Source organism: Girardinichthys multiradiatus, chromosome 18 (assembly GCF_021462225.1).
Source record: "Girardinichthys multiradiatus isolate DD_20200921_A chromosome 18, DD_fGirMul_XY1, whole genome shotgun sequence".
Lineage (NCBI taxonomy): Eukaryota > Metazoa > Chordata > Actinopteri > Cyprinodontiformes > Goodeidae > Girardinichthys > Girardinichthys multiradiatus.
The window spans coordinates 16946902-16973032 of NC_061810.1; the positions used below are offsets into that span (position 1 = coordinate 16946902).

Genomic DNA, 26131 nt, shown 5'->3' on the forward strand with positions numbered 1-26131 from the left:
AGCCACTGTGTTTTAATGTTGTATCCACCCTGGCACAAAAGTTTATATGATAAAGGTTACATAATTAACTTTGGTCTAAATCCATTTTTAATTAAGCTGAAGAAGTAAAGCTGCACATGAATGTAGCACAAGTTAGATTATACAGATTATACCCCGCTGCCCTCCCCAAACTAAATCTACCATGACTTAATTTTCTTGCTGGGAATGCACTAATATTGAACAAGAATACACATTTTTAGTAAAAGGTTTTATATTTAGTAAAATATAATTGTAGGACACTGGACTGATATATATATTTTACTTATTTTCCAGCTTTGTTATAACCCACAAATTTGTGATAAGAGATATAGCAAACTGCTTTTGAAAACTATTTGAAAAACTTAATTTAACAAATTAAGACACTGCTGTATGTTCAACAGTTAAACCAATCTAAAGTCACATTAGAGATTTTTATTTAATAGAAGTATGTTTTATCTATATTTTATAGAAGTTTCATTTCATTTCCAACACTGAGATTGTTTCAAAAGTAGAGATTTTTGTACTTATATAACCATAATATAGTTTAATTAATAAAATAAAAACTGGCTGGATTTAAAAACACACATAATAATCTCTCTCTCTCTCTCTTTCTCTCTCTTTCTCTCTCTTTCTCTCTCTTTCTCTCTCTTTCTCTCTCTTTCTCTCTCTTTCTCTCTCTTTCTCTCTCTCTCTCTCTCTCTCTCTCTCTCTCTCTCTGTTAGATCTACTATTATCATTTTTTTGTATTACAACTTGCTGTTAACTGCTCTAAGCATCAATGGATCAGGTCACTTACAGACTATTTATATCTCTCAGACAACAACGCCCCCCCTGCTGCTCTCCCTTAAGTGTGGAGGCTTTCAGCATGGAGAGAAGGAGATAAGAAGGTGGCAGCAGCAGTGGTGTCAGGAGGAGGGGGCAGATTTAACGGAGATTCTCGTTATAGCGTCTTGCTGTCCTCTTTCTTATGTTGTGCATTACAACGCAAGGCTGAAAATAGAACATCTCTAGAGAGCGAGCAGTTACGCTTAGGGTAGCTGTATACTGCATTCTTAAACACACACACGTACATGTAATTTGGAATGTCTTATGTAATCATGAGAAAATAGGATTTGCTCATGAAATCAGCACATCTTTCAGGTCTGTCATGATATTGATTGTTACATCACAGCAGTGGTTACCTCAGTTCTGTTAAGGTGCATTCATACACAACTCCCCTGGTTGAATGTGTGAGAATCTTTTAACAGCAAAAGCAACAACCATTTGTTTCTCTTAGCTGTAAGGGTTTCCAGTTTTTATCTCCAGATCATGTTGATGACAGAAACACATACAATGCTAAGATAGTATGTTTGTTTTATGTGACTGCAACTGTGGGCGGAAGCAAGCCCCATTTTCCACAAACACTATGTGCAGGAGCTGAATGTGTGTGTGTGTCAATGTGTTTATTTATCTGTGGAATTTGCATATGTTTGTCTGCACAGGACGGGGGTTTGTGTGTCTGTGCGAGCCTCAGCGGGTAAAGTGTGCTTTGCCAGAGTGAGCGAGAGAGTGGAATGTGTGAGAGGAGCTGAATCTGAGAGGGGAGAGGGGAGGGAAAAAAAGCAAAGGAGACAGAAGAAACACAAGGACAGAGAGCTTTGTGCCATGGCAGATAGAACACGAGCAAGTCGGAAATAGTAGTGCAGCTTTTTTTATTCTCACTGGGGATTTAAGCTGCTTCAGATTGGCTTCAAGACTGATAGAGGATTCCCCTGCTTGTGGAGCGTGGCTCTCCGCTCTGATCTAAGACGGGACTTTGTTTTGAAACTGAGGCAGTGAAGAGGAGGGAGTGAGAGGGACACTTGCCTCTACAGCCTTTGTAGCCTACCTGCTTGACAGATGGCACCAGCAGAATGATCTTTGACTCTCTCCCAGGAACCATACCTCACTTCGCTCACTGAGGTAACGTATGTCAGCTTCTCATTTTTTGTTTGTGGAAAAACTGTGTGGTTATACATGCAAATTGCTGCACTATTTGCATTGGATGTGCTTGAATGAATGTGAACAAAATGACACCTCAATGTGCACGCAGGTATGACTGAAATGTTTGTGTGAGAGCTCAGTCACCACCACATCAGCAGTAGTTGGAGTCAAATTTCCAAGCACAGTTTTGTTTTTCAGTTTTCTTCCTTACTAGAGCAGTGCTTTTTTTTACCGGACTGGCTGTCAGCCTGTGGTTTGGGGTTGGTTATGGAAGCAGGGCAGCACCTTGCAAACAGCAGTTTTTTTCTCCCTTAGGTCTGCAAGCACCTGCACTTCTGTTTTTTCCCTACTCAGCCCCCCTTCACAGATAAAACTGATGCTGCTCCTCTTTGAGTCTCGACCAGCTGTGGCAGACTTAACAAATCATGGAGCCACAAACAGCAACAGAAGCAGGTGTTCTGTTGGAAATAGCACACAGTGATATATGTGTGAAGTGTTTAGAATTAGCATTTGTGCTATGACACTTGGAGAGATTGAGGATATGCAATATTTAAAAAACTATATCTCCTAAAATTATTCTATAAAAATTTAAATAGACAGATACATGTACATTTCAGTATCCAAAAATATCTTAAAAAACTAATAAAAAATAAAAAAAACAACCTCAAACTACAAGAACTAATTTATCTTGATCCTATTAATATTCGTACTTTATTGGAAGCCTCTGTACCTCAGTATGTATCTTATTGTTCTGGTTATTAGACATTTATTGTTTTGACCTGCCCTTTTTTCAAAATTAATACTCTAAACACAATGTTCTACATTCTCTTCAGAAGCCAGCACTGTTGGGAATGTATTGTTTTAATTTCCTTTGAAAAATAGATGAGAGACTGTAATATTTTGTGAACACCTGAGATATTTGAATGTGGGGAAGTTTGTCTGGGAAACAATGGCCAAGTAACCCAGTGTGCTCTTTGTAATAAATCGCTCAACTATTCTCCTTGACATGTATACATAAACATACAGTCTCTCCCCAGTCCTCTAAGAATCAGTGTGAGTTTGATGTTGAGAAGATGGGAAGATGTTCAGAAGAGGTCGTTCACTGAAAATAATTTACAGTTTGTTCTTGCAGTAGAGTAGTCAGCCCTTTATCTATAGTCACAAAAATAATTTTCAATGGGAAATCATGCTAACAGCTACTTGGATCAGGCTTTATTTCAGAAGGAAATTCCACCATCTGTAACAACTCCAACCCTAAACAGGTTTAATAAATGCTGTCCTAAATATGATTACATCACATAACTGTTGCATGAGTCAGTTGTTTACATTGTCCCTTATTTTCTCAAACAAAAGTCTTATTGTGCTTCTTATACTTTGTAATCCTCTCATGTCGAGAAGTTCTGTGTCAAGAGTGCCATGGCTTGTTCACACACGTATAACACACATGTTTGCCACTGCTGAAGAATCAATGCAACTGCGACTCAGATATCACAGCAACAGTAGCTTAATCTAAAGTCACTGTAAGCACTGATGAAGTATCACTCAGCTCAGCATGCTTAATGCTTGAAGCTGAAACTAATACTGATAGCCTACTGTACTTTTTTTAATATTTCACCCAATTATCTGGCCTCTAGGGGGCAGTCAGGGGTCATTAAAACTTAATTTTAAAACAGTCAGTTGGCTCTTAGACATGAAAAGAAGAAATACACAAGAATGTGATATCATAGCAAATAAAAACCTTACCCCTTGCTGATGCTGCATAAAACCTTTAATTCATTACCCTTGATCCCAATACACATGAGCTATTCTAAAAGGGGTCACATCAAAAATGTCATACATACAGTACTTTGAAGATGTGACACTTAAAATCCACTTCGTTACCTCATACTCAGACACGCATAACACTTGTTTTTCAATACACCAGAATGGATGGCAATATGGCAAACAGTGTGACTGTAGCTTTGAATACCTTATATCTGATTAGATGAGAAATTACCCTGTCTCTAGAAGCAACTGTTTTTCCTTTGTGCACTAGGAAAATCATTCTTACTCAATTTTCTGTCTGTAGATGTGCTGACAATTTGTCAAGGGGTTATTTGCAATACCACCTTCCACATATGTTTAATTGATAAAATAGTATCAACATAAAAAACTGTCATACTCAGTAGTGACATGGTATAAAACGAGTAAAGTCCCTTCAATTGCTTTGAATTAAAAGAGTTGTTTCAAAGGACTCACTTACTTGGCCCTCTTTTAAGTAGCAATTAACTTGACTTTTACATGTGAAAATGACCAAAAAATAAATTAAATGAGCAACAAAAGAAGTGTCTTTACTGCATGTAGTTCAGTGAACAGGACATGTTTTAGGTAAAGAGGTTACATATATGTAGACTAATTATGAGCAGCTTGTATCTTACCTCCAGAGTGAACTCAGTGCTTTTAGAAACAAACTCACATAACAGGATAGAGATTAATAAAATAAATGATTTTGCATATTTTGTCTACAATAATTTCACATAGCATTTTACACTACACCAAATACAGTGAGTAAAACCCTAAAAATATATGGTTTTGGTGCGGTGGTGATGGTGTAGGGGCGAAAGCGCACGACCATGTGCAGAGGCTATAGTTCTTGAAGTGGCTGTCCTGGGTTCAAGTCCTGGACCTGGTGACATTTGCCAAATGTCTACCCCTTTTTCCTGTCTGCCTACTGTCAAAGAAAAATACAAAATAAAGGCCACTAGTGCCAAAAACATATCTTTAAAAAATATATATATATATGTGGTTTCCCTTTTCTAAGGGGTTACAGCAGGTAGACTGTTCAAAGCGAGGTCCTTTGTCAATGTCAGTTTGATGTGTTTATTTCTTTTGTTGTTGACCCTACTCAGAAAAGGATTAATGTTGGATTCCCTACTGCATTATCTGGGTCACTCTCATCCTCTGTGGTGCCTATGCTCAGGCTAACACCATTAGCCATACATTAAAGGAACCACTCTACCAGACACAAAGCAGGTGAATTGTAGTCTTTGCAGCTCTCTAATTAAATCAATCTTAGCCTAATTGACTGACAAGACACAAGATTATTGGTAAGTGATGGGAGGGTTTGAGGTGAGAAGGAAAGCAGATATTTGCAATATTAATACTGACAGGTGGCTTTTTGCTTGGAGTTAAATAACTTTTACCTACAATGCAATGTATGCAAATGTATGAGGAGGAGAGACAGAGCTGAACTTTGTTCTGCATGTTTGAGCTTGGGGGCATTTTTTGTAGATCTTTTTTTCGAAGACTATTTGACTGGTTGGCATGGCTGGATGGCCTGCTTGTTGATTGGGTGGTTGGTGGTGGGTTTGCTGGTCTTTGGATGGCTAGTTGATAGGCTGATTGGCTTTTGGTTAGTTGGTTAATTGGTTAGTTATAGGACTGACTGGCACTTTGACTGTTTGGTGGGCTAGTTGGTTTGTTGACTGATTAGGTGGTCCTTTGGTTTGCTGGAATTGAAGGTAAAGTTTAAATGCCAGTTTGTCACTGTCAGTTTAATTCATTCACAATGGCTTGTAATGGTAAATTGACTGAATTTATATACCACTTTTTTCATCATGCGGACCACTCAAAGCCCTTTACATTAGAGCAAGTGTTCTCAAGTCAGTCCTCGAGAGCTACTATCCTGCTACTCTTCTCAGTTGGAGAAGGGATGCATCTAAAAGTTGTTGTATAGTAACTCTCAAGGACTAAACTTGGGAACCTCTGCACTAGAGCCACATTCACCCAATTGAACTCACAAATGTGCACACAGTCATACACCGATACACAGAGCAGCAGGCAACTTAAGGTCAAGGGCCTTGCTCAGGGGATCATTGATATGTGGCAGAAGAAAGCAGAAAGAAATCGGGCCCACAACCTTTGGATTGCAAGACAAATACCCTTCCCACCGAGACAACGTCGCCTGGGTTAAAATTATTTTCACAACCAAGTTTCTGCTCCATTCTAATGAAACTCATATACTTAGAGGGTTTGCATTTGTGCCATGTTTCATTGATATTAGCAGGTGCTATCAAAGGCCAGATTTCGTTTTCTTGTGTGAAGAGGTATGCAGTCTTACAAAGTTCATCATTCATGTAGTTATTAACAGATTAATTTCATATTTATGTTGTGTGTTTCAGGGTTTTTCTGCAACTGTAAACTCTTTTTTGAGCTTGTCTACACATGCAATGATGATGATGTAAAAAGTATGGTGCTGTTTTTTTTGTTTTGTTTTGTTTTGTTTTGTTTTGTTTTGTTTTGTTTTGTTTTGTTTTGTTTTGTTTTGTTTTGTTTTGTTTTGTTTTGTTTTGTTTTGTTTTGTTTTGTTTTGTTTTGTTTTGTACAAATGTCTCAGTTATGACTGAAGGGTAAATGTGTTCCTGTATCTTTCAGCAGTTATTTATTTTTTTGGCTTGGTTATCAGCAATACAGACGTGAGCTTAATCATTGCCCTCTATTCAATCTTGTCTTTAATCTACTAGAGCAGAAGTTATGATACATAATGACTACTTAGGTAATGCAAGAAAATCACTTTACTACTATACCTGAGAGAAATAAAAAAAACAGCCCACAAGCAAAAGTCACTTCCTGCACGTCACACTAGAGAGAGAGAAACAGAGAGAGTCAAAAACAACAAGCAGGGGGTTAGCACAGCTCGAGCAATAATTAGAAACTGTCAGTATGATGCCTACATTTCAGAGGAAAGTTAGAGGTTTTTCTTTACTCTAAGCTTCATCATTCTCCAATAAAAATATTAACAACAATAAACAGCATGTTTCCTACAATCAGTTGTAACTTGAATTAGAAACATGCATTTGTTTATGTAACACTGACACAATATGCTTGTATGGGTTACGTTTTTTTGGTATGGACCAGTTATCGCAAAGATATTAACAAAACTGACAACAGAAAATTAAGTTCGTCATAGGAGCCTGGGATGAAACAAGACAACCAGAGGAAGAAAAAAAAATGCTCATCTGATTCAGAAATATATATTTAACTTAAATTACAACAAACAAATAATTAGACAGACACCAGATATGTGTGTCAAGACAAGATTACATTAGACAAGTATCCAGTCATTCAAATGCAATACTATTATTTTTTTGACTTTCGCATCCTTTTCAGTTCAAAATGGTTCAGTTTGTGGTTATCCAAACTAAATATGAAAGTTCAGTTATTGTCCATGTTCTTTTAGTTAAGTTCCTTTTGGGGAAAAAAAAAAACAGGACTCTCACATGTCCAAGGTCCCGAATCAAAAGGGAAAAATAAATAATCCTACCAGCTCACCACTCTAGAACAGGTTCAGGGAGTCCAAAAAAAACCTGACCTATAAACAAGGTCAAAATACATGCAATCAGCATCTGGAAAAATACATTAGGTTACCGGTAACATCTCTAAATTGCTTTCTGTACATACAGAAATTACAATAATAATTCAGAATTTCAAATGATTCAAAATTAATTCATTGATCATTGTATTCAAAATAAGCTGTGCAGCTAGATTCAATTAATTCAACAAATTACAGGCAGTAGCATAAAGCTAAAAGAAACCATGCGTAGGCATTTCACTGACATCGCTACTAACATTAGCAGCATTAATATTTAAACAGTGTCAAAACATTCCAAAACATTTGCATAATTCCATAGAAATGCAGCTGAATTGTTAAACATTTGTCACAAACAAATATACGGTCATAATTTAAGACCGTAACTAACTTTATGAACATAAATGTCTAAAAATAACTGTGTTCTGGACTTCTGTTCACGAATGCGGAAATGAAGCCGTAACACAACCGGCATTAAAAATGAACTTCAGCAGAAAAGTTGACGACTTTACCCAACCGGTCTTAACAATCATGTTGTAAAGTAACTTACCAATGAGTATGGGAAGATTTACATAAGGTGTTAATCGGATTTCGTGTTGAATCAGTCATTTGTTTATTCCAGCCATGCACAGCCAACAGCAAGGAGGACGTGACATCAGAACGGGGCGTACTCTGAGAGCGTTTCCCTTTATAACGGCGCCACTGATGGCTGAACGGGCACTCAATTTAAGTAACATAGGTTACATTTAGTTGCTCTCTGCCTTTACATGTCTTGATGTATTTGCCATAATGAAACTATTGTCCTTTTCTACCATATATCTTTGTGTCATGGTAGTAAATCCACACAGCTGAAGAAGCTAATACTGTACCAGAGCATGACAGTGCAAACATCATCATACTAAAGGCCAAATACAGATGTGTGAACATGTACGAAGACTGTGCTCCTTTAAACCCTCAAGTGAGCAGGCTTGGTGTTATATCTATGTGGTATGATCATTTCATCAAGGGATTAAAAGTGTGATAATGTTATAAAGGTGAAGAAGGAGACGGGAAATGATGTTCTGCAAATCTATAATGGGTCTAAACAGCTTAAGATGAGAACTTTTGTTTCTTTGTTTTGTGAAGTAAGGATAAGAAGATATTCAAATTTCACGGTATAATAAGCTTAAGTTAAAGCACAGAAGTTTCACTGTTTCATGTTATTAACAAAGTGATTAAAAAAAAATTTAACATGATTCATTCTCTTTTGTTTTAAGGACAAACACTTTACCAGTGCTATTTATAGTGTTTATTTTGTTTTTTGATTTTGATAAATAGGCTTAAGCAGAAATATACTGGCAGTTTTCAAGTGCTTATTACACAATAAACCTTTTTTTTTTTTTGCTGTTCTGCTCTTTATCAAGAAAGATAAGTATAACTTGCTGATTGTTGCTAGTTTATTAGTCATGCTATCCACTCATGCAGTCAGCCCCCAGTCAGCTGATGGACATGTCGCTGGTAACTCGCTGAGTACAGCTTTAAATCCATGTTATCTAAATAAGAGCGATGAAAGGTGTTCCCTTAGTTCTCACATTAAAATTGTCTGTGTATTTTGTCAGAGATATTTCCAAGTACTCGAATTAGTCTTGTGGGCGAGGGAATAGTATAGCAAAAATAATTAATACAATTATAAAACACAAAATGCCAGTTAAAGGAAATCTTAAAGCAAAAATCAATTGAAAACTATGTCAAGTTACAAAAGGTAACACAAATGAAAAATATTAAGCAAAGCTGATCTGCCTATGAGCCACCACTAATGATTAGGTGCTGTGAGTTCATTGCTGCTTTGTTAATATGCTGCCACACCCCATTATGGATGACTTTGTCTTTTAACATCATATGAGTGGATGCACAGAAACGACGGCCTGTGTGTGCTGTCAGAACATGCATCTAGATCCCTGATCCAAAGTGGCATGGCCTAAAATTCACAGCATTAACTTGAGTGATGTACAAAAATATATTTGGTTTGTTTATGAATAATTATTAATAAGTGCAAAAGGCAGTGATTAATAAATTTAGTAATTTTAATCAAAATTACCAAGTGGGTGCACCACCCGATTATCAGGAATTAATAGCCAAACAGCTCTCAGTCTATGTCAGTTATGAATACCTGCCTGGTGCAGTGTGGAGAACAATAGATGGAGGTTTGAATTTTGGCACTGGTATTCTAGAACAGCAAGCCCTACACTCATAATCAGTTAGGAAGTGGTTCTTGGAGTGGACCTAAAATGCATACAGGCAGCCAGCAGAATAATGGTGAGTACAAAATGCTTTAATAAGCAAATAGCAAAAACTTACAACAGGCAGGAGGTAGCAGATGTAGGCATGAACATATGAAAGCATGGCATTGGTTGAATGGACATGGATAGACTTGACATGGCAAAGACTATGTATTCGTGAGGAGGAGACAGAACAGCAGAGTAAATACAGATCATAGCACAGGTGAAAACAGAAAACATAATTGGCATGTCGCAGGTGGACTGGATGAAGCTGATTATGAGCTGACTGTTGCAGGGAGTGGTAACTAAAATATGAATGAGCTGAACAGACAAAAAAAAAAAAAAACAGTATAACCAAAGGATAAATCTTACAAAAGTGCCAGGACTAAAATGCAGCATAAACAGAACAAATAAGAAACTAAACCTACAGGAATGAACTGAAGCACCACCTGGAAAACATAAACAATTATGACAAAGAAAAAACTCGAAACAAAACTTAAACATTTGCAAATCTGGACATATGCAGAATAATGCCCTTTGTCCATGGATTCTACTTTGGCCGGCTCCACTCCACTCAGCCTGTTTTGCAACCATTTCCATTACTGCCTTTTTTGGCCTGGTACTGGCTTTCTTGGTCCCTGCTCTTGGACAAGTCAGCTGACAGGAACATCGCTGAAAATTGGCGTACGTTCTCGTTAGAGTATGATATTTTCATCGCCGCTGCCCCACAGTGACAAACATGATAAAATGAAGGCTTATATACTCCTCATTCTAGCAGGACCTGAGGCCATCAAAGGAGAGCTATCATTCACGTATACCCCCGCAGTCATATCAGCTGAAGGCACAATAGAAGTACCTGCAGAGTTGAGGGGGGACCCAGCATGTCTAAAAAGGAAATTCAAAGAGATATGCAACTCAGGGAGTAATGTCATAATGGAAAGGCATAAATTCAACAAAAGGCAACAGAAACCACGATAACATAATAACATAATATTTCAGAGGTGTTTGTTGTGGATGCAAGGTGAAAGTTGGTTTAACTTGTGGAAAAGTTAAAGTTAATTTCCAACCGGCCAGTCTGCTGCTGCAGCTGTAAAAACCAGCGCTGATAAGCAGCAGACCTGCCCCAGTGTCCGCTGGGCGCAATTACAGTTGTGACCAACATTCTCCCAGTCAGGTAGAAAACAACACCTACATCTGGTGGCCATTTAATAAATTACAGTTGCAGCTGGATTTCCCAAACCGCAGACCGGCACTCGGTACCATCTGGTGGTCACTAGTGAGAATTGCATTTCCTACTTTGATTTTTTTATTTATTTACTCGATTCATTAACACAGGCAGATAATTCCATCACCTATGATCAAAAGGGCATAACTTAAAGTTGAAAGTTGAAGTTACAGATCATTCATTACCACTTTTGGATAAAATGTAAGTGTTTTTGCTGGGTTTTATTGTGTGAAGCATGTTTTGATCTGACTCATAAAACTAACTTAGTTGTCTAACAGGAAGGTAGGTGATTCATATTAGAGAACACTAACATTTATTTGAAGCTAAGAACAGCATTGAATGTTTAGTTTCGTTTTCCCATTTTTAAAATTTTATTTTGAATTTGGTTTTGGGTTATTTCAAAATTCTTTCTCTTCTTCTTTCTTCCCCTTTTTGTGTGTTTGCTTGATTACCCCCATTAAAGCATAGACTTTGGTAAGCCACAGTTTGAACGGTCAAACCTGTGTGCCCATTTTAAGCAAACCCATACACCTGGAAGATACATGTATGAATCAGACAGCTAGCTGAATAGCTTAGCCTGTTGTGCGCTGCTAATTAATTTTAGCAATCATTTAATCACTGAACAGCTCAGCCTGTTGTGTGCTGCTAATTAATTTTAGCAATCCTTTAATCACTGAACAAGCAGGTACCCCTCTCACGCTGGCCCATGATTCATCTGGACAGGAGCTGGCTAAGGTGAGAGACGCTCGCTTCTTCTCCACAGTGGACGTGGCGAATGGCTTTTGGACAATGAAGGTAGACCCGGCCGACCAGTACAAATTGGCGTTTTCCTTCGGGAAGCGCCAATATACCTGGAACAGGTGCCCCTTTGGGTACTCGAACTCTCCGGCTGAATTTAACATCTTCCTTCACAAGGCCATGTCTGATGCCGCAACCCGGGGAAACCTCATTTACGTCGAAGACATCCTTATGAGGAGCAGGACATTCGAGGAACACCTAGCCGAAGTCCGGCACATCCTGGACCAGCTTGGCGCAGCAGGGGCTAAGCTAGCACTCGCCAAAGGCCAATGGTGCCGGACAAAGGTGGAATACGTTGGTTTAACCATGGGCCCAAACAGCATTGAGCCCCAAGTCAGCAGGATCCGAGCCATCCAAGACATAAAGGCTCCAACGAATGTGTCTGAACTTCTGAGTTTCTTAGTGGTCTGTAACTACTCCCGCCAGTTTATTGAGGACTATGCGGAGATGGCCAGATCCCTCACAGAACTCCTGCGCAAAGACACGCCTTTCACTTGGGGAGTACCCCAAAAGCATGCCTTCCAACTCCTAAAACAGAAACTTGGTTCTGCTCCTTGCCTGGCCTACCCAGATAAGGACAAGGAGTTCTACCTGGAAGCGGGTTTCTCCTCCAAGTGTCTAAGTGCTGCATTGAAGCAGAAACATGGAGTTGTGGCATACGCAAGCCAACCTTTGAGTGACATAGAGGTTAAGTTCTCCGACTGTGAGAAAGCTCTGCTTTCTACAGTCTGGGCAGTTGAACATTTCCGCAGTTACATTGGGGGGCAGAAAGTCATTATTGAGACGTGCCATCAATTGGTCACTTTCTTGAACAGCGAACAGTTGAGAGAAGGAAGAGTGTCCAACAGTCGCATTGCAAAATGGATGATGGCACTCCAAGGTTATAACGTTGAGGTCAAGTACGGTCAGAATAATAAAATGGTGTTGGGATAAGGGTTAGCAGAATGTCAGCACTGTGAATGCGACACCGTAGCGACCACCATTGACAAACCTGCCACCTCCCAGTTTTCCTCGAACCACCGCTAACGTGTGCGAAGGGCTTACAAGAGCCTACATTGACAGGTGCGCCTTTCTTCATGAAGGTCGACTACAGGCTGGTGTGGGCATCATCTGGGTTGGACACCACGTCACCGAACCAAACCACTACCAACTGGGGCCGAAAACAAGTCAATATGCAGAGATCGCAGCAGTACTCATCACCCTCCAGCAGGCTACAGCCCTGGACATTAAACAACTGGTGATCTGCTCCGACTCCAACTATGCTCGGCACAGTTTCGTCTCCCACCTCCCGGTGTGGAAAGAGAATGGAATGAAGAATGCCAGGAATAAAGAGCTAAAACACTCCGAACTCTTCCTGACATGTGACCACCTCACCACAGAACAGGGAATGGTAGTGTATTGGAAAAAGGTGAAAGGTCACTCCCAGATGTTGGGCCCAGACAAGGACGGAAATGATGAAGCAGACCGTCTAGCCCGATTGGGAGCTGAAAGTGGAACCCCATGGAATTTCCAAAAAGAACAGCTTCCTCCCTCTCATACCCATGTCATCTGTGCCGTTACTCGGCGACAGACAAAGGAGAGGCGTGAAAACCCCCAAAGCTCCGGGGAGACTCTCCACCTTGGACGAAAACCCAGTGACACAGACTTGGCAACCATGCAGGACCAAGACCCGAACCTCCACACCATCAGGGAGCTAGTGGCCAACGGTGGATCAGCGGAAACGTCGCCATTGGCGAGACCAAAGAACTGAGAACCCTCCGACGTAACCTGTCCCACCTGAAGCTGGAGAAAGATTTGTTAGTCTACACCCACAACGGGCGTGGGACGCCCCGATGGGTGGTACCAACTGACCACAGGGGGGTCATGTTAGCCTACGCTCATGACTCTCCTGTAGGGGGTCACAGGGGTCTTAAAGCCACACTCCACACCCTACAACTGGTGGCATACTGGCCTTCGATGGCTCACGACACCCAAATCTACATGCAAGGATGTTTGACCTGCTGTCAGTTCCAACCGTCACAACAACTCGGTCGGGCCCCACTTCAGCGAAGGGGGGTCACGTTCCTGTGGTCCCACCTGCAAATCGACTGGGTTGGACCAGTCCCCAAATCGACCAGAGGTAACAAATACCTCCTAACAGTGACGTGCAGTTTCACCAAGTGGGTTGAATGCTTACCTGCACCAAACGACACAGCTGTAACCACAGCTGTTCTTCTGCTGAACCATGTTTTCAGCCGGTGGGGTCTTCCCCTGTCCATTAACTCAGACAGAGGGACACATTTCACCTCAAGCGTCATGACAGCGCTGTTTGACATTCTGGGAGTGGAAGTAAAATGTCACATTCCCTACCACCCTCAATCGTCGGGCCAGGTGGAGCGGATGAACCGCACCATAGTGGCCATGCTAAAGAAGTATGTTAGCAACAACGGAAAGGACTGGGACATCAAACTCCCTTTAATCCTGATGGCCATCCGGTCCACCCCCCAACGCTCTACGGGGGTGACAGCCTTTGAGATGATGACTGGAAGGCAAATGACTCTCCCACTCCATCTACTGTACCATCCAGAAGATGTGAGTGTGACAACTGCCTACAGAGCACACCAATATGTCGCAGACTTGAAGGAGCACCTCAGATCCACATTCGCTTGGGCGCAAACAAACCTGGAAGCCAGCGTAGAGGGCGCGAAAGCATATTATGACCGGAAAGCAGCCCACCGTGAATACAAAGTGGGCGAAAACGTTTTCTATTTCAGATTTGCCCTACCAACCGGGCGCTCCAGAAAATGTCTCCCAAAATGGGCAGGCCCCGTCGAAATTGTGGGGAAACTCTCACCAGTGGGCCTACAGAATAAGAATCTCAAAATCCAAACAGATCAAACCCTACCACAGACTCTCCTCCACAGAAACAGGGCTCCCTTCCGGAAATGAGGGAGGAGAGGGTAGCGCATAAGGTCCGCCAGATAAATGCATGTAAATAAACTCCACACTAACATGCACTAACCACTAACAACTCCACCCATAAAAATGTTTCCCTTCTATAATCAGGATTTCTCTGTTGCAGGATGGAGGTCATCTGGATGATTGGCATTCTTATTGGCTCCACACTTGTTCTACCAACCGGTGTAATACAGACAGGACCACCAACCGGCACAGTCCTGCAAGACACCCCCGGGTTCCTTATTACGCACTGTAGACTCCACACACAGAGGGTCTTCATGCGCCTAGACCCGTGGGACGTGTACCGTAAACACATCCGTCTTCCGCCACTGATGACTGAAGGAAGACCTCAGGGGACTCAATTGTCCATTGATTAATTAATAATAACTTTAACCTTATTTTGACTGACAAATCACTCTTGCACAAAATAAACACAAACAACTTCTCTTTATCTACGTGACATTTATGAAATCAACAGTCCTGATACAACTTGCTCTCCGATTTAATAATCTTCACCTAATCAAACATGCAAAGTTCTACACGAAAGTAAAAGAGTAAAATAAAAAAGAGTAAAATACCTAACTAAACAAAATGAAACTACAGCATTGCGTGTGTATGAAATCAAATCAGCAGTTATGGCAAACAAATGATAATGTGACGCGGAGCGGAGTTTTGGGAAGCGGCCAGAATGTGTAGCTCAGCGGGACACAGGCGGTCATAAAACCCCCAAGCAAAGTTGTAAAATCAGCGCACACAAAGGATCATAAACCTTTTTGGCAGCAAACCAGTAAAACATGAAGTTGAAGACAAAGAAAATGGTTGATTTTCACCATTATAGCAGTCCAGTTTCACAGCACACCTGCTCTCAGGTGTTCGCACAGTAAAAACACAACTCGTGAGACTCGGCGGCCTCCGAAATTCAACAGCAGTCAAGTTTAAAAAAAAAAAAGGTTGCATGCACATACAATTCAGAACACATTAGACTATAAGTGCCGATTCTACATCGCACTAAGGTAAGGTAAGGTAAGGTAAGTTTATTTATATAGCGCTTTTCAGTAACGAGACACTAAAAGCGCTGTACATACAATTACAATGCGATCACAAAGAAATCTAAAAGTCTATGAATCCTTCTGAGAAATCTAAAAATCTCTGGTCAATATCACAATGATACAGATAACATTAATAATCCTTTGGGTTTTACTGGTAAGAGTTGGTTCTAAACCAATCTTTCTAAAGAGGTAATTATATCATTAAGACCTCTATGTAGGGGAAAGCATCTTGTGCTAAGAAGTCTCATCATTCCACTGAATTCTAACTAGTGAAGCTGAGTCACTGGTACAAAACAGCTTTAATCCACATTTTCAGGTGATAATGATATATTGCCTTTACTGGTGCTGAAGTTGAACTAAGTAATCGAATTAAGAAAGCTGGGTCATTGGTGTAAGAGCAGCTAAAGTCAAAGTTACTAATAATGTTTGGTTCTTAGCAGAATAGAGTCTGAAACAGTCCAAAAAAACCTCAGCAGGGGTAAGCAACACACACATAAGTAAAGATTTAGCAAGGGTACGGTGGAATCTTGAGAGTGCGAATGTAAGTCTGAGTGTGTTTGCAAGAATTAGACTGTCAACACTGATAGAAGCGCCATTGTCCTTAGTCCTATCAGCACACAGCTGGTAGGGTAGTGCTGGGGAAGAGCGTCATGTTTATATAACATCCAGGAGATATTTTGTCAATAGCCAGTTAGCAGAAGTTGCCAAGGCCACATTGGGGAGCCAGATTTAGAGAAACAATAAATGTTGTGGTTCAGGCAGTTGTGAATTTCCAACCACCTTAAGAGTTTTACTGGTATGTCTCAATTGCGAATCCAAATAGTCAAATTTCTGGTATTTTCCGCAGATCTGGAGCGTACAACTTCTCCAAGATTATATCCTTTAACATCTGAGTCCAACCGCTGCCAGGCTATCCAGCTTGCGATTCTGCTCTCTTAACATTTCAGTCTGAGTGTTGATCACTCTACAGACTCCATCTAACATCGCAGGCAGCTTTTGGATGCTTTGAACAGCCACCCACGTTTTGCGAATCACTCAATAACCCAGGTAATCACCAACTCCAAAAAGCAGAAATCCTGTTATCAAAGTCCAAATATGTACACATTTTCTACGTCCGCGACCAACATTGTAATCAGGCACACAATCTTCCACTGCTGCCAAGAATCCATTGTGTTTCCAGTGAAGAACGTACAAGAGGGTCTCCTTTACCCTGTCATCCTGTAGGAAAAAATTTTTTTTTGACCAATTACATTGAGAGTCCAGCTGACCAAATCCATAATTTACAAGTTTGGAGGATATGCAAAGCGAGGCTCTGAGAAAAATACAGACAAAAGCAGAAGCAGGGATCAGCAGGGAGGGAGGGAGAGAAAATGCGTGTGTCTTCCACCGAGAGCAAGTGAAAAAGCCCTCCTCTACCCTGCCCAAGCTATTCCTAATAAAGAATAAAGACATAAAAATAAAAGGTGGATTTTACTTGTCGTTGCCTCCTCTGAGCAGAGGGAGAAGGGGGGGGGGGGGGGGGGAGGTTCCATGCGTCCGCTGATACTCAGCAAAGCAGTCCATTTTCTTCCTTGGTGGCCTCCGTGGCAGAAAGGTAGAAACATTATGACGGACCGTCACTAGTCGACTGGTACAAAAACAAGGACGTAAAATTGCGTCTCCTTGAAAACTCCATGGTTTTTTGGTTTCGTGTTAAAGCCACGTCTTTGATCGGTAAAGTTGAAAACTTACAAGCCTTCTTATTCCTGTAAGCTTAATTTGCTCAGTTTTCTCGTTGGCCAACGAAGGAGAATGAATGAAATCCACTTGGGACTTCTTCTCCAGAATGCTGCTTCAGTTGTGTGGTAACCGCATCTGGTCCCAAGCTGAAAGCATGGTGGGCCATCTCATACTCTGTTATATAGTTGACGGTGGCCTCAGGGCTGCGATGCCCCCGTCCTATCAGCCTTGGTGCCTGCTGGGATTTGTAGGAACAGACTATCCTGCAGTACAAAATGGCCGATGACGTTGGAAAGGCATAGTGGCGTCCAGCAACGTGCAAATGGTCCAATATTCAGCAAACAAGTGGTCCAACAGAGTGAATTGTAAGCACCATTATGTCAGCTGCTTCACAAGGATTTGGTGTGGAGCTGGACCCAACACCAGCAAGATGCTCTCAACAAACTGAAAGCGTGCATCACCAGCCCACCTGTGCTCTAGTATTATGACATACAGAAGACACTAACTCACCTGCGACGTTTCCCAGCATGGTCTAGGAGCCGGCTGCCTCCAAGACAACAAACCCATAGCATACGCATCACGCACTCTGACTCAGACGGATAGAAGGTATGCTCAGTTCGAAAAGGAGTTACTGGCAGTAGTCTTCGCATGTTACAAGTTTTCTCATTACATTAATGGAAAATTAGTGATAATCAAATTGGACCACTGGGCATTGGTCACAATTCAAAGCAAGCCATTTCACACACTCCCAACACGGCTGCAGTGCATAATGCTGAGACTGCAGAAATTAAACCTGACTCTCATTTACAAGAAAGGGAAAAACCTTTATATTGCTGTCACAGTTTCTCATACAACAAAGCCAGACTCAACCTCTCAAAGAGGAGCAACGCAACTTTGAAGTAATGTCTCTAGCTCATCTCACCAAGACGCTTACAGTACAGAAGCTAGCAGAACACACCACAAAAAATGCAACTCTGCAGACACTTGCTCATTACATCCAGCAGGGGTGTCTAAAACAAGTCAGAGCTTCCCCAAAGAAATCAAAGCGTTCTTCAATTTTCACGAGGAGGTGGTTATTGAAAACATGTCATAGTTCTGACCGCCGCCTTGACCCACATGCAGAACACTCACAGACAGAGAACAGTTTAGTTATATTTATTGTCCTTCTCAAGCAAAACAATCTCTCACGTCCTTGGAACTGGATCCTCACCACTGCGTAAGAGAGAGAGAACAGGTAAGAAGCTGAATGTCTGAATGAGGCTAGAACGGTGTAGCTGCTTACTGGTTGGGCTGGGGAAATCCGCCAGGGAGAGCGGCTTAGAGCCTGGGGGTTCGAGCGCAGCAATCCTCAGTTCCTACTGGAGCCCGGAAAGGAGTCTAGAGTGGTAGTGCATTGGAGGGCAGACAGGGTTCGCTCCACCAGCGGAAACGTCACAGGGTCCGAGGCTGCCAGCCAGGCTTGGTCCTGAACAGTTCTGTCAGCGTGTTGTGAATCTTTGTTGGCCTGACAAAGTCAAAGATCTGCACCTGGAGTGGCAAACAGGGAATAATTAATACTAGGTCACAAGAGGGGAAACAGATTCTGAACCTCCTTGAAGGCAGGATCCTGGCCAGATAAAATTAGCGCAGAGGGCAAAACAGTCAGGCGACGATGTGCTGGCAATCCACCCTCTTAAGCTTCACAGCTGATGAGCCAATGAGCCGCACCTGTTGCACCCTCAACCTCCCTCGGCTAGCGGCACCTGGTGATGCCAACGGGTTAGTAGCAGGGAGACAACACAGCCCAGACTCTGACACAACGTCATTATGAAAGACAATAGAGCTGTTATCCCAACATCCCTGCATGATGTTTACCTACAGGAAATGCACAAAGGACATCCATGCATGAAATCTACAAAAAGGAGAGCAAGAGACAGTGTGTTCTGGTTGTCAACAAAGTGACATAGAGGACAAAGTCAAATCATGCAGTGTTTGCAACGGTCTTGAGCCTCACCAACAAAAAACTACCACTGAAACTACATCAAATTCCAGATCTCCCTCTGGTCCATCACAGCCACAGACATATTTGAGTGGAACAAAGACCATTACCTGGTGCTCGTGGATTCTTACTCCGGGTGTTTTGAAGTCGACAAATTGGTAATCCTAACGTCAGCCTCACTGATTAGCAAACTCAAACTTGTACTCAGACAATGGTACCCAGTTCACGAGTGTCCGAGCTACCGCACCCTGTTGGCGGTCAGATGCCTCAGAGCCCCTCCAGTCCTTGGTCCCCAGAAGCAATCACACACTCTATCTAAAGACCCTTAAAGGAACGACTCTCAAACAGTTTCTTTTAGCTTCTATAATCTAATTTAGGCAGAGGAATGATTACAGAGATTAGCGCTGAGGCTCCCGTCCCAGACCGTCGTAGTCTGTAAAAGGATGACGAAGAGCCCCGATAGAAGGTCACATGTAGTTTTATATCTGGCACTCCAATGCAATGGATGTGCACTCTCTCAGTGATTATCAGTAGACTATGTGTCACCCTTATGGTGTCTATCTGTTAGGTTGTGTAGTAGCGGGTGTCCATCCTTAATCTAAGTGTGCTGTGGCTTTCTAATCAAACCAGTTGCTCCACTATCAACCCCAGTGCCCCAGCCACAGGTCGTTCATGACAAACCTTGGGCCATTTATCCTTGTACTGTGTGTTGATGAGCATTCTTATCCTATTCTAACAAAAGGGAAACATTAGAACTTATACTTTATATCACTATGGTATAAATGGGAAAAACAGCTAGGAGTCATATTAATAAAGGTTATTTCTAACAACCCCCCCTGATGAGGTGTCATTTAAAGGCACCTCACTAATTTAGATCAGTTAACTCCCTAGGCACTGGGTAGTGGACCACCTGCAACTGGGTACCCACCACCCGAAACAATCATTCAACCCTGTATGTGTGTGTTAAACCTATATGTGACCAGGGAATCTCTTTCCAGCTGTCGTGGTTGATGTGGTTCCTCCCCCCGCCCAAGAAGGAACGCCATCTCTCCAGTAGACCCCTGGTTGTATGTAAGCAACAGTTGATACACCTAGTGGAGACAACTCTAACCCCATCAAACCTGTGTGTGTATGACTTAGAGAAAAGAGAGAGAAAGGTCAACAGCCTGAAGCACAGCAGAAAATTCTGTCGAACATCATGTGAATCAGTTAATGTCTCCGTCCATCTTCGCTCCCAATCAGAGCGACATCCATCCCCAAACGTCCTTTGACAGGCTCAGCTACCTGAAAAGGTTACTCTTAAAATGGAATATAGAATCATATGTTCATACCGGGCAGATTACGCCCAATTGTAGGTAATTATCAACTACTATTATTATCATTAAAGCAGGCCACATAGTGGCTTAATCAAATGGATCTTAGTCAAAAATATTTCATCATGATCAAAAACAATGTATCGGTTTAGCACCATTAGAAAACGTTTTACTTTAAAGCAGCCTCCATTTATTACCTGTCACATGTCCTAAAAATCAACCTATGGAGAGGTGAACTCATAACCAAAAATAACCTGCTAGGTCCTATTAATACTTTCATTCATGACATGTGCTTAACTAATTTCACTTAATCAATCTGTTATTAAGTTTTCTGATACATCATTCATACCATTAAATCAAATATTATGATTCCTTTAATATCAACATTATTCATTAAGTCACAGAAATCACTGTAAAGGATATCGGGTCAGACGGCGGCCCCCTTTTTCACTTATCGGCTATCCTCTGTCAATCCTGTGAGCCTGATCACGGCACCCTCTTTCTTACACCCTTGATTTGAGGGGCACGACCCCTTAACCATCGGCATCTGATACACGGTTGAAACTCCCAATCCCCTCTGGGTCCATGGAGCCCATGGAGCCCATGGTTGTAGTCATGCACCTAAGGATGAGAACCTAAAGGGTGTCATCCTCTTGTATCAGTTTATCTTTGACTATGTGTTGCATCTTATGTGATATCGACAGTTATGTTGTGTAAGCTGTAGCAGTGAGCGGTGCAGCAGATAAGCAACAAGGGCAGATATGTGTAATTAAGGCAGCAAAGAGATGATTAGAAAAAGGCCACAGAATCATACATCCATAACAATCCCCCTGTTGAGGTGGGAAAAACCCACCTCACATCAATCAATGTGTCTAGTCCATATGGACCTAAGCTAGAATATGGCAGGCAGTTCCTTTCGGCCGTTGCGTAACTCCGCCCCCCAAACGGAGTGCCATCTCTCCGGTAACTGCATGCAGCCCTCAGTGTGTGGACCCCCTCTGTGTCTGAAATTTAAATGAATAAAACATCGCAAATAGATAACAAGGCTCTGTTGAAAAATGACAAAAACAAAAATAATAAAAACCTAGAAGCACAGAGGAAATGAGCAGCACAATGAATATCAGTATATTGTAGACCCTGAATTGTAGACCCTGTTCAATTATCTATTGTAGTCGTCTGGTCCGGTCCCCCTCCAGGTCGCAGGAAAGAGTTGGTCATCCTCCTGGTGTGGCATCCTTGGCTCCCCATTCCTGGTTGGTCTTGGGCAAGGCCTAGTGTTGCATCTTCGGTTTATAGCTGTGATTTAATTTTGCTCCCATTTTCAGGCTGGCTCTGAACAATGGGTTTCGTCCTCCTCCTCATGGCACAGTATCATAATTTGTCCAACACTTTGGTTTGGTTCCATGAGATCCACATCATCACTTGTGCTCAAATATTCAGTGGACAACATCAGTGTGTGCTTTGACACCACATCCATTTGCTATTCTGGTAATCTCAAACCTCTGGTATCACTGGAACCAATCGCACGATCAATACACCTGAGGATGAGAGCTCGAATACACATTGCACAACCTGCGATCACCACAACAGTCAGTGAAGTAAATATACTCACCAGTAGGTTTCTCCATTTTCCAAACCACGTCTCAAACATGTTTATGAATTGTTCATCAATTCCTGAGTGCGATTTTAATTCAATGGATAGTGATTGCAATTCTGTATGTTCAGTGGTCTCATCAACAATGCTGCTTTATGTTGTTGCAGTTATTTAAAGTACAATATGTGTCGATGTAGTCTAATTCCTTCCACTGTTCTACTGTACCATATGTACTCTGTTCTATTCTGGCTGATAATAAACATCTAGCTTGGCATACAATAATGATGGACTGGTTATTAGGAATAAACTTACAGAGATCAGGGCAGCAAAGAGAAGCTACAGCAAGAAGCTAAAAAAACAGCTTCTCAGCTAGTTTGGACCCACAGTTTGGAAGGGTTGGAAAAACATCACTAACTACAGGGGCCAACCCCCAACCCTGAGCAGAATCCTTGTCTGGCAGACTACCTCAACAGCTTCTACTGCAGGTATGAAAAGTAGCCTTTCACACCTCCCACCAACACATCCACACATTACTCTGGCACAAAAGCTCCCCATGCTCCAACCACCCTCCTTTCCTCAGAACTCCTACCTGGATTAAAGATCTTTGAGGAAATGTAAATAGACTTTTTCAGTGTCTGAAGACCAGGAAAGCTCCATGAGCTGACAATTTCTCCACCCTCATGCCTGAGAACTTCTGCTGTACAACTGGCCCCCATCTTCAATATCTGTAACTGTGTGAAGTTCCGTCATGTTTCACCCCAGTCCCCAAGAAATACACCATCATGGGGTTAAATCAGATGAAGCATTTAATGGACATCACAGGCGCCCTGCAGGAACCCTTGCAGCTTGCTTACTGGACAAACAGGTCGGCAGATGATGCAGTCGGTTTAGGTGTACACTTCTTTCTGCACCAGCTCAACCACCCAGGGATGTACGCCAGGATCTTGTTAGAGGATTTCAAGTTGGTCTTCAACACCATCAACCCAGACATCCTCCACCAGAAGCTTACCTAACTCACAATGCCAGCCTCTACCTGTTGGTGGGTCACCAGTTTTCTGACTGAAAGGCAGCAGAAGGTGAGACTGGGGAGCATCTTCTTACTTCCTTTGCAGTCATTTCTGCTGCTGTTCATCTTTTCTTTCCTGTGTCCCAACTTGTCTCCTGCTTTTTACACACATCTGATAATTGGTTTTTGAATACTGGTGGGGCCTGCAAATTTGTTATCCGCATTGGGCTTGTTGTTATTTTCTTAAACAACTGATTTTAAAGAAAGCTGATGTACAAAATATTACCTTTTTTTTTAAATTTGACTTTTCAACTTGACAGTTAAGGTGGAAACAGCTGATTTTGCCATGTAACTGTAAATATGGAAGACTCTGACAGCAGTTGGTTCCCCCCTACCTACATTTGAATTAAATCTCTAACTATCATAAAATGAAGGTTTTTCGATGATTATCAGTTATTTATTTATTTGTGTACATCTGTGCCACAACCTGTTTTTTTGTGATGTAATTAGAGAAATGCAAACGCAGCAGCAGAATGCAGAAAGTACAGAGATGTGGAAGACAAAATCACCTGTTGAATATGAATTTATATGTTTACAAATTGTGTTGGAACCTGAAAGGACACCAAAAGGAACACATAAGTGGAGTTCAGACACTCAGCATTACCAGGCTCAAGACAGATCACAGATATGACCAGAAGCATTAGTAGTGACACTCATTACCCCATTATAATACATTGAGGGTTTTACATTTTTATGCTCATTGCATCTATGCTGAATAGTCCATTTAAATTAGATCAGTATGTTCATATTATCCTCTCAGATTAGTTATATACACAATAATTTTATTCAGATTCAGCAAACAATGTCAGAGCTTTAGTAACTACATCGAAACATTTCTTATTTTTTTCTGAGAAACTAGAATTAAGGAAATTATACATTTTTGATGATGGAATATGTGAAAATTTCACTTAATGAATTGGTAATTCAGTAGAGCCCAAATAAAATTTGACCAAACAGGGAAAGAATGCAATTCTAATTTTATTTACAGTCTAAAATATTACATATACATTTATGTGCTAGATATCAAGTATAAAACTGCTATAGCAAATATTTGTTTTTTATATTTTTCTCTAAAGTATTTATTATTTATTATTAAAAAACAGTGGCTTCCAAAAAGTGGTAACAACCCAAAATTAAAATATATTTTTTATAGCTTTCAGGGTTTGTGTAATTTATTTAAAACAAACGGCCAAACTCTTTAACAGTGCAAAACATTTTTAAACATGAGCAGAAAACTTAAACTTGCATCAATATTCATCCCTTTATATTCAACATTTTTTGGATGGATTGTGCAACAGTATTTGAGTCATGCAACAGATTCTCAACTCTACTGATATTAAAACATTGACAAGAGAAAACCAGTAGGAATCTAAGCACACAAAGAAATTCACTGTAAATAATATCAGACTTCATAACAATCAAACTGGAAAGGCAGCATATTGACAAAAGTTTTGTTTGTCCGTTTTCATATGATTACTTAACCTACTGTTACCGTGGTTTCTAGCCATGTATGTCAGCTTATCTAAAAAAGCATTTACTTAGGTCTAAATGTTAAAACATTTAGGACATTTTTAAAAACCATCAAGTCCTGTATGTGTATATGATGCAGAACCGTTTTATGTAGTTTTTGTGTACTGAGACAAAGGATGCAAAATGTACAGCGTGCTACAGTGTCAGGATTGAATAAAGAACATGCAGTGACTTCACCTTGTCTCTTTCCCCAAACTTAATAATGGCCTTACCATCTTGTGCTGATAGTTCAATGCTCTATACACACTCTATGTGTGCCCCCAAGTAGTTACCTAATTATTAGCTGAATCGATGATTAAACAACTGGTCTCACTGCCTCATCTTGGAGCCTCTTCAAACAGAGTGCGAGGAAAAGCCTGAAGGAGCATGCACTGTGTAACATGGATATAAGTAATATTAAAAACTCATTTGACCAGCATTTGCATAGTTTTCATAGCAGTGGACCCTCTTTGTTTTATATGTGGCATCTCCAAGTAGCAATACTCATGCCCCAGAACTATTTTGACTGTCCTAAATATTAAATTGTAATGTATACGCTACAGTTTGAGAGGCAAAGGGGTCATGCTGGGGTGTTATTTATGTAAAGCTGCACATATTAGGGTCATTAAAGCATAAAGCTGAAACACAACAGTCTGACACAGGTATTAGTATTTAAACCTATGTTCTTGTGCTTCAGTAGATTCCACAATTATTGGAAACCCTGGTAAAGATGTGCAAAAGGCCTTAAAGATAAATGGTTGTAACAGAGACTTGTGAATGCAAGAAGCCACTCTTTGCTGCAGTACCATCCTCCTTTCTGTGTGTGATAGCAAAATAAACGTTGGTCCTTGTTAAGGACCTATTTGTTGTACTTCCAGTTGTTTTGAAATTATGATTTTTGTGCTGACTGTAGATTTGATCAAGTTTGGAACATAGCGACAGTGTTTTCTTGTAGCTAGTTTAGGATTTTTGAAGATAAATGCACATCTGTTTTCATTCAATGGCATGTCCTCCTATCTTTTCAATTTTGAAGAAAGGCTCAGACAGATTATGTGTAATTGATCACTGTTTCTGAGGTACACTAATTAACTTAAAAGAGTACAGTATGTAAAAACAAAAATGCTTCATTCACAATTATTAAAATTTATTTTGCAAATGACAATTTATTCCTAATGCTGGATTTGTTTTTCTCATTAAATAACTGACTGAAAATTATGAGGTCAATTTATCCAAAATTACACATAAGATATTGCTTCCATACTAAAAGTCTAAGATATTTAACCTTTCCTTTGCATGCCTTTAGCAGTGGTGGAGGGTGCTGAGAGTTCACAAAAAACGGGCCATTTACTTTGCTGAGA

General features: G+C 40.9%; 1 protein-coding gene across 1 annotated transcript in view; it reads left to right on the forward strand.

The window, feature by feature from the left end:
• Positions 1–1596: 1596 nt before the first annotated feature.
• The window catches only part of gramd1bb (GRAM domain containing 1Bb), a 210704-nt gene continuing 186169 nt past the window's right edge, over positions 1597–26131 (forward strand). The window contains exon 1 of the mRNA XM_047391430.1: positions 1597–1959. The gene's annotated coding sequence lies outside the window, so the exon portion shown is untranslated. The remainder of the gene's footprint in view (positions 1960–26131) is intronic.